Source organism: Erinaceus europaeus, chromosome 6 (assembly GCF_950295315.1).
Source record: "Erinaceus europaeus chromosome 6, mEriEur2.1, whole genome shotgun sequence".
Taxonomy (NCBI): Eukaryota; Metazoa; Chordata; class Mammalia; order Eulipotyphla; family Erinaceidae; genus Erinaceus; species Erinaceus europaeus.
In genome coordinates, this window is record NC_080167.1 from 41,152,329 (window position 1) to 41,160,683 (window position 8,355).

General features: G+C 35.3%; 1 pseudogene; it reads left to right on the plus strand.

Annotated features, from left to right (window-relative positions):
* Nucleotides 1-4,623: 4,623 nt before the first annotated feature.
* Nucleotides 4,624-5,585, plus strand: LOC103123948 (elongin-C-like; annotated as a pseudogene).
* The last annotated feature ends 2,770 nt before the right edge of the window (nucleotides 5,586-8,355 follow it).

An 8,355-nucleotide genomic window follows, 5' to 3' on the forward strand; every position in this document is an offset into this window, starting at 1 on the left:
ATTCCTGTTTCACTGAATAAGATTTTAAAATTATGTGAATATCAGGAATGTCAGTTAAGTAATAATTGTGATGCTAATAATTAAGCCTTTTCCACAACCCAAGAAAGATGTGAATGGTAAAGTATTCTCTGACTCTCTAGTATAAATACATACCTAGATTCATCAGAGTGAAACTAGAACTACACAGATAAAATCCTACAAGCTACAAAAGAATCATTGCAACTTATTTATAAAGTAATAGAAATAGGTATTTAACATTTTTTTCAGTGACCCAATTATGAATCAGAAGACAATGGGATGGGACCAGAAAAAAATGTTCACTTGAATAGTGTGTTCCTTTGCCATGTGCACAACCTAGGCTCAAACATGGCCCCCACTGCATTGAAGGAAACTTCATTGCTGTGGCATCTCTCTATCTATCTATCTATCTATCTCACTGAAGAAAAGGAGGAGAAAGAGAGAGAGGGGAAGGAAGAGGAGGAGGAGGAGACAACAACAATGGTATAATACCATCACAGTGTTAAGGAAAATTAAGCATCAGCTTAGAATTTTATGCTGAGCTCAACTACCATACAACAGTGAAAGCCATATAAGATATTTTTAGATATGCAAATATTAATAATACTTAGAGGTATTATGAGATGGGTATTATGAAGGATGGAAACTAGACTTTTGGTACTGGTCATGTAGTGTATATTGAATTATAATGCTGTATATCTGAAACTAATAAATATAAATCAATTCTACTGCAAAAAAAGTTTTAAGTAATTTGAAGGGGTATATGTGACATTATGTTCATAGCTGCATTATTCATACTAGACTAATAATATAAGCAGCCTGAATGCCCATTCACATAGCTAAGGGAGCTGAGGAATACTACTCTGCAATCAAAAATAATAATGCACCCTTAGTGATAAAATGGGTGGAACAACTACCAGATGGTTTCACTCATATGTGGACCCTAGAGATATGAAATACATGAATTTGAAGGGACAAAAAAAAAAAAAAGAAGAAGAAATAAGGTGTATTTTTGTCCCTAAAACATAGTGAGAACTTTGGTGATGGTAGGAGGGCAGTGGCACAGAATTTTGTATGCCCTATAATCTTACAAATTAATAACCTTGGTGTATTGTCCTTCACCAGTAAAGGACTCTGGGACAAGGGCAGTATTCAGGTCCTGAAATATGACGGTGAAGGAAGACCTAGGTGGGAGATTAGAGTATTATATAGAAAACTGAGAAATATCACGCATGTACCAACCATGGTATTTTACTGTCAACTGTAAACCACTGATCACCCAATAAAGCAGAAAAACATGATAAGCCACTTTTAGAACACTAGTAAAATTTGCTTTAAAGTAGTTTAAAAAAAATAATAACTCTCCATATATTCTTACTGCAAGATGTTCTTTAGTAATAAAAAAGAAGGCAAAACTGAATCCAAGCTAAAATACTAAAATAATAAAACAAACATAAACAACTAGTAAATCTGTATAAAGGTATTTCCTTGTACAGATCTTCTATTTTTATGTAAATCAAGAAAGAAAAGGTGAATGTGGAGACTGATGAGAAAGCCAATTGTAGTTGTCTGTGAAGAGTAAAAAAATAGAATAAAATCTAAATTTTTATTAATGATATAGTAATGGCTTGCAAGATCGTAATTATAGGGGAATAGTTCCATGCTACATCCACCACAATGTCTGTGCCCTTCTGCATACTTTCTACCCTCCTCTCAAGGATAACTCTAGTTTTCACAAAATCTTAGCAACTTCTTGACTACTATTTTTTTCTTTTTAACAAGTTCATGTGTCTTAGTTCTTTATATTAAACATACAAGCAAAACTACTGTGTAGTTGTTCTTCATAGAAATGCAGGTCATTTGCAACAGATAGAAACTATAACAAGAGGGATGGACCTTGAAAAATTCATGTTAAGTGAAATAAGTCAGAAACAGAAGGATGAATATGGGATGACCTCACTCTCAGGCAGAAGTTGAAAAACAAGATCAGAAGAGAAAACACAAGTAGAACCTGAACTGGAATTGGCATATTGCACCAAAGTAAAAGACTATGGGGCTTGTTGGGGGGGAGGGGGTTCAGGTCCAAAAAGGATGATAAAGGACCTAGTGGGGGTTGTATTGTTATATGGAAAACTGGCAAATGTTATGTATGTACAAACTATTGTATTTACTGTCAATGTAAAACATTAATTCCCCAATAAAGAAATTTTAAAAAAAGAAACTATAACAAGAGTCCATGAACACAAACACCAAATTAAAGAACCTAAGGTATTATACATGATAAGACAGATAAGTAAAACAGAACCAATGTAAGAACAATTAAAAAGTGCTAGAGAGAAAGTAGCATCATTTAAAAAGACATAAGACTATGAATTTAAATTGTTATACATAAAAGTATATGCACAATTTTATATAAACATATTGTATACAAATGCATCTAAGAGAATCTTTTTTAAAACTGTTTGTCTTGCTGTTCTTTGCTTGAACATCCTCTATACATTTCTTTCTCCCTTCTCATGCTTTAAGGTTGTCACATAATTCTATGGCTTCTAGTTATGGGTCTGTTCACTCTGTAACACCTCACTGAGCATCGAATGTCCCTTATTTCTTCCTCTGTGGCACAGTTCCTGTAGTAACTTTTGCCAGACAGGTCTGTTAATGGCAAATTCTTTTAGTTTTGATTGCTCCTTCATATTTGAAATACAATCTTTCAGGGCAAAGTAAAGTGAAGGGTAGCAGTTGTTATCTTTTAAAAACCTTGGTTAGACCAGTCCACTCTCTCTTGACCTCCATAGTTCCTGCAGAAAAGTCTGGTGCCATTATGACTATATTGTCTTTCTAAATCACATTCTACTTTTCCCTGGCAGCTTGGAAAAATTTTTCATTGTAACTTCTGATAGTTTCAAAATTATGTATCCTCTTAGGGAAGTGGGACAGTGGGGACACAAAGTTTTGGTGGTAGGTGTGGTGTGTAACATTACACTTTAATCTTACAATCTTATAACCTACTATTAATCACAAATAAAAAATGAAAAAAAAATGTGTTTTGGGATTAGGAATTTGGGAGTTCTCTCTGATTCCTGAACTTTTACTTCTGACTATCTCCCAGATTTGGAACATTTTCTGCTACTATTTATTTGAATATGGTTTTTGCTCCATTCTTTCTCTCCTCTCCTTCTGAGACTGCTATGTTTCTGATATTTGCTTTTCTGATGGAATCTTCAATTATTTGAAGGGTTGCTTCATTTTTCCTAAACATTTTTTCTTCTTCTACTTTTAAGTCAGAGTGTTGTAATTTTCTCTTCCATTTTCTGATGCTTTTTTTTCTACATGTTAAGTCTACTTCCTTCACTTGCTCCTTTGAGATTGGAATGCATTCAAAGTGTCCTTCATACCCTGTAACTCTGTTTTCAAGTTGTTCACTTTCCTATGATATGACTCTTTGGAGTCATAGATTCTTTTTTAATCCATTTCTCTATATTAAATTGGGAGCTTTGTATTTCTTCAAATCCCCTGATAATGTAATTTCTAAATTCTTTCTCTGACAGCTCCACTGAATCTGCATCATGAAATGTCTGGTCCTGATTTGGCTGTTCAAAACAAAATCTTTCCTAATTCTACCCATCTGTTTTGGTCAGCAGATAGGCTGGGTTCTGCTTTTTGTCTGCATTGTAGGGGGAGGGGAATAATTTTGAATAAGTGACAAGAGTATTAGGGTGCCTTGTATCCCCTTGAATAGAGTCCTACTCAAAGGGGTGGAGGGAGAAGTCCTACATCTCCTTATTTCCCAGACCAGTTCCTGAAAGTGGGTACTCAGCTGTAAGCTCAAAGTCAATTTTCCCACCTACACACAGTCTAATCCTGTTCACCAGGTTCTCTATAGCAACTAGGACAACCTTAGAGTTTGGTTGAATTTTCTGCTGCCACAAGGGTTCAGTTCTCTGTTTCCTCCAGATGACCCTCTAGGGTTCACTCAAAACTCTGTTGCTTCTACAGCTTTAAACAGTAGTCCCTAGCTCCTTTTTTTAAGTCTCTTTATTCCTGAGGGGTTTGTATGTGCCTTTTAAATCTACTGCATGGATTTAAAGCAACTATATATAAAGCACTGGCCAGGAACACAGTGCCATTTCTGCTTGAATCTTTCTCTCCTTCCCTTCCTGATCCTGCTGTCCACATGCAATCTCCAACCTTCCAGCAGTGATATTCCTTTCTTTACTAAAAATCCCAACTATTATTTGATAAAATTTATTCATACATTTCATTTTAACATTTTCTTTCCTGAGGGAAAACCAATTTCTTGAGACTCTGTTACCATAGTTCCACCCCAGAGATCGTTCTAATTTTTCATTCTAAAAAGTAAATCCAAAATTATAATTAGTTATAAGTAACAATGATGGACATATGGTTGTGAATGGTAGGTATATGAAGAATTCCAAATCAACAGACAAAGTTGGAATAAATAGATGGAACAATCAGCTTCCCAAAAGGAATTGGTAGAGGGTACCAAAAGATGATTTAAAGAAATAAATGGGAGGGGCTGTGGCAGTGCCTGGGGACCCGGTACAGTCACAGTGGTATCTGCAGAGCTGATGAGACATCATTAAGTCCCTGTGGAAGTGAAGTAGAATTTCACCAAAACATAATGGATAGAGAAGAGAAGACCTACGGTGGCTGTGAAGGCCCTGAAGCCATGTATGTCAAACTGATATCATCGGATGGCCATGAATTTATCATGATAAAGAGAACATGCATTGACATCAGGACCGATAAAAGCCATGGTAGGTGGCCCAGGTCAGTTTGCTGAAAATGAAACCAATGAAATCAATTTTAGGGAGATCCCTTCACATGTGCTATCAAAAGTAAGTATGTATTTTACCTACAAGGTTAGCTACACTAACAGTTCTACCAAGATTCCTCAATTCCCAATTGCACTGGAAATTCATTGGAACTGCTTATGGCTGTGAACTTCCTAGATTGTTAAATAAAATAAATTATAATAATAAACTGTAAAAAAAAGAAAGAAAGAAAATAAAGGGAAAAAATGGAAGCCATGAGTCATCATGTAACAAGACAATGAAATCTAATTAAACTCAACTGAAAAATTACCAAATGAGAATTATTTTAGCCATATGTAAAAGTCTCTATTTGTCAAGGAGACATAACTCTAAATAACTATGTAGTTTATAACATGATCCTACATACAAAGCAAACTTAATATAATTAAAGGAAAAACAAATTCTCAATCATAGAAAGAAATATTAACACACCTTTCATTAGTTGATAAAGAAAATAAAATTTTAGGAAGACTATAAAAGAATATAGTTTGTGATAAACATATTTGCACTATTGACATTTAGAATACTGCACCCAGGATCTTTTAAAAAGTGCATTTTTCTTCTAAGTATATCTGATAGCCTTTGCACTATTTACTATAAAGCAACTCTCAAAAAAAAAAAAATCTGTGGGTTAGCCAGATAGCACACTTGAATAGTGTGCTTTGTCATGTACATGACCCAGGTTTCATCTTGGACCCACAGCACTAGAGGAAGCTTCAGTGTTAGGGTATCTTTTCCCTATTTCTCTCTGTCTCTCTCATTCTATCTGAAAAAGTCAATGTGGAATTATGATGGCCCAGGAAGACACACACACACACACACACACACACACACACACACACACTTGAAAGTGAACTATTGAAAATGAATTCTCTAACAACAGTAATATTATACTACAAACCAGTTACACAAAAACTAGAAAAATTTCTACATGCATTTAGTAATTAAGTAATAAAAACCACCACTTTATGTGAGAAAAAAAACCACAGTAGAAGTTAGAAAGTATATGGAAATTGATGGTAAAAGACCTAGGTTGTAGGTGATAGTGTTCTTTCTTCAGAGAACTTTCCCTAAGAGATGAGAAAGTGTACTCATGTATCAATGATTGCACTGGAAACAATCACACCCAACCACACACATAAACACACAGTCAATTAAAATTACCCCCAAAAAGTATGTGGAGATTATAGTGAATCTCAAATTTAAATGCTACCCACTCTCTTGAAGATAAATATATAATACTTAAGAAAGAAGAAGTACCCTTATTAGACCTCTCTTCCAAGGAATAGAATACAAGGAAAGATTTACAACTTACTTTTAAGACTGAGTAAGGTCATTGTGACGAAAAGAATTATATGAACAAGCTCTCTCATAAATAGATTTTAAATACATTCAAATCAAATGAGATATAATAAAAATACAATATCAAGTTATAATAGGATTATGTTAAGGAAGTTAAGGTTTAAGTTTCACACATGTGAATAATAATGGGTCCTTGTTTCATTTCCTGGCTTGATTACTGAACTTAATTACATAAGAGAATGTCTTTGTTCTGTGGTCCAGGAGATGGTGCAGCACTGGACTCTCAATGATGAGGTCCCAAGTTCAATCCCTGGCAGCACATGTACCAGAGTGTCTGGTTTTTGCTCTCTTTCTCTATCTTCTTCATGAATATGTAAATAAAATATAAAAAAAAAAAACTAGTACAGTCATGGGCCCTTTGGAATATAACTAAAATAGGCTTACTAACTATCTACAAAAGAGACCCCCTCAACTCTTCATATGAACTATTCCAGCCTTTAGGTTCATGATTAGTCAACAATTTGTTTGGCTCTATATGTTAATTCTTTTTTCAGCCACCAGGTTCCAGATGACAACATGATGCCAACTGGACTTCCCTAGGCAGATGACCCCACCAATATGTCTCAGAGCCCCACTCTCCCAGAGCCCCACCCCACCAGGGAAAGAGAGAGACAGACTGGGAGTATGGATCGACCTGTCAACACCCATGTTCATTGGGAAAGCAATTACAGAAGCCAGACCTTCCACCTTCTGCACCCCATAATGACCTTGGGTCCATACTCCCAGAGGGATAAAGAATAAGAAAGCTATGAGGGGAGAGGATGGGATACGACGTTCTTGGGGTGGGAATTGTGTGGAGTTGTACCCCTCTTATCCTATGGTTTTGTCAATGTTTCCTTTCTATAAATAAAAATTATTTTAAAAAGAAAAAATACATATTTTTAAAAAGAGAATGTCTTTGTTCTTACTAAATACACATGAAAATATTTAAGGGAAACAGAATATAGTAGCACTATTCTACTCTAAAAGGATTCAAAAGAAAAAAAGAAGGGATAAAGGAAGGTTCACATATAAAGGTATAGGTAGAAAAATAATAAAGCAAACAGTAAATGAGTGCATACAGGTAAAAATATTTCCTTGTGCAGATCTTTAATTATTATGTAAATTACATCAAGATTAAAAATTATAAGGGAAAAAAATCACAGTAATTCACCTTGTAAACAGAGAAAGTGTATCATAAATCCAAACAGTAATTTGGTAAATTCAATATCAATCCATCATTTTTAAACCACTTGGAAGCCCAGAAACAGAAGGATATTACTTTAAACTGAAACTGATAAAAGCTATATACAAAATCTTATTTTGTACCATAAGAAAAAAATAGTGAAACTTCTCTGAGGTCAGCCAAGAATGACACTACCGTCACAACTTGCATTCAACAAAAATTCCAGTAAAAAACAGCCCTCAGGGGCTGGGTGGTGGCACACCTGGTTGAGCGCACATGTTACAACGCGCAAGGACCCAGGTTCTAATCCCCAGTCCCCACTTGCAGAGGGAAAGCTTCACGAGTGGTGAAGCAGGGTTGGAGGTGTCTCTCTGTCTCTCTTCCTCTCTATCCCCCTCTTCCTTCTTGATTTCTGGCTGTCTCTATCCAATAAATAAATAAATATAATTAAAACAAAAGAAACAAAAAAAAAAAACAAGCCTCCCCCTAGAGACACAAACTAAAAATGCCTATTCACTGCAGGCTTCTCTTATTCCCAAAAGAAAACTGGAAGGAGATAAGCTGAATCAGGCTCTGAAAAGTTGTTATCAAATAAGTCATCCCACTTCTCCTAAGGCTAGGGGGTAAAGGAACAAAGTGTGCAAAGGGGAAATCCTTCCTCACAGAAATCAGGATAAAACAATAAGGTTTCCCTCTAATAAAGTTCAATACCCACTGAAGAACATTAGAGCTGTTAGGTAAAACCTAGTAAAGTCATGAGCACCTTGGAATATACCTAAAATAGACCTACTAGCTTTTTCCAAAATGGGAGACCTTCAAATCTCATCAGCAATATTCTTACCTTTAGGTTCATGATTATTTAACAATTTGTTCTGCTTTATATCTTAATGCTTTTTCAGCCACCAAGTTGCAGATGCTACCATGAAAGCATCCTGACTTTCCTGGGCAGACGACCTCACCAATATGTCCTGGAAC